Source organism: Arachis duranensis, chromosome 6 (assembly GCF_000817695.3).
Source record: "Arachis duranensis cultivar V14167 chromosome 6, aradu.V14167.gnm2.J7QH, whole genome shotgun sequence".
Classification (NCBI taxonomy): Eukaryota; Viridiplantae; Streptophyta; class Magnoliopsida; order Fabales; family Fabaceae; genus Arachis; species Arachis duranensis.
In genome coordinates, this window is record NC_029777.3 from 32,679,454 (window position 1) to 32,679,714 (window position 261).

Here is a 261-nt window from a genome sequence, read left to right on the forward strand (position 1 = left end):
GAATCAGATTTTTGCTCAGGTCCCTCAATTTCAGCCAGAAAATACCTGAAATCACAGAAAAACACACAAACTCATAGTAAAGTCCAGAAAAGTGAATTTTAACTAAAAACTAATAAAAATATACTAAAAACTAACTAGATCATACTAAAAACACACTAAAAACAATGCCAAAAAGCATACAAATTATCCGCTCATCACGCTGAACGCCAGGAATGTGCCTAGAGAAGAAAAGCTGGCGCTGAACGCCAGTAACAAGCATGA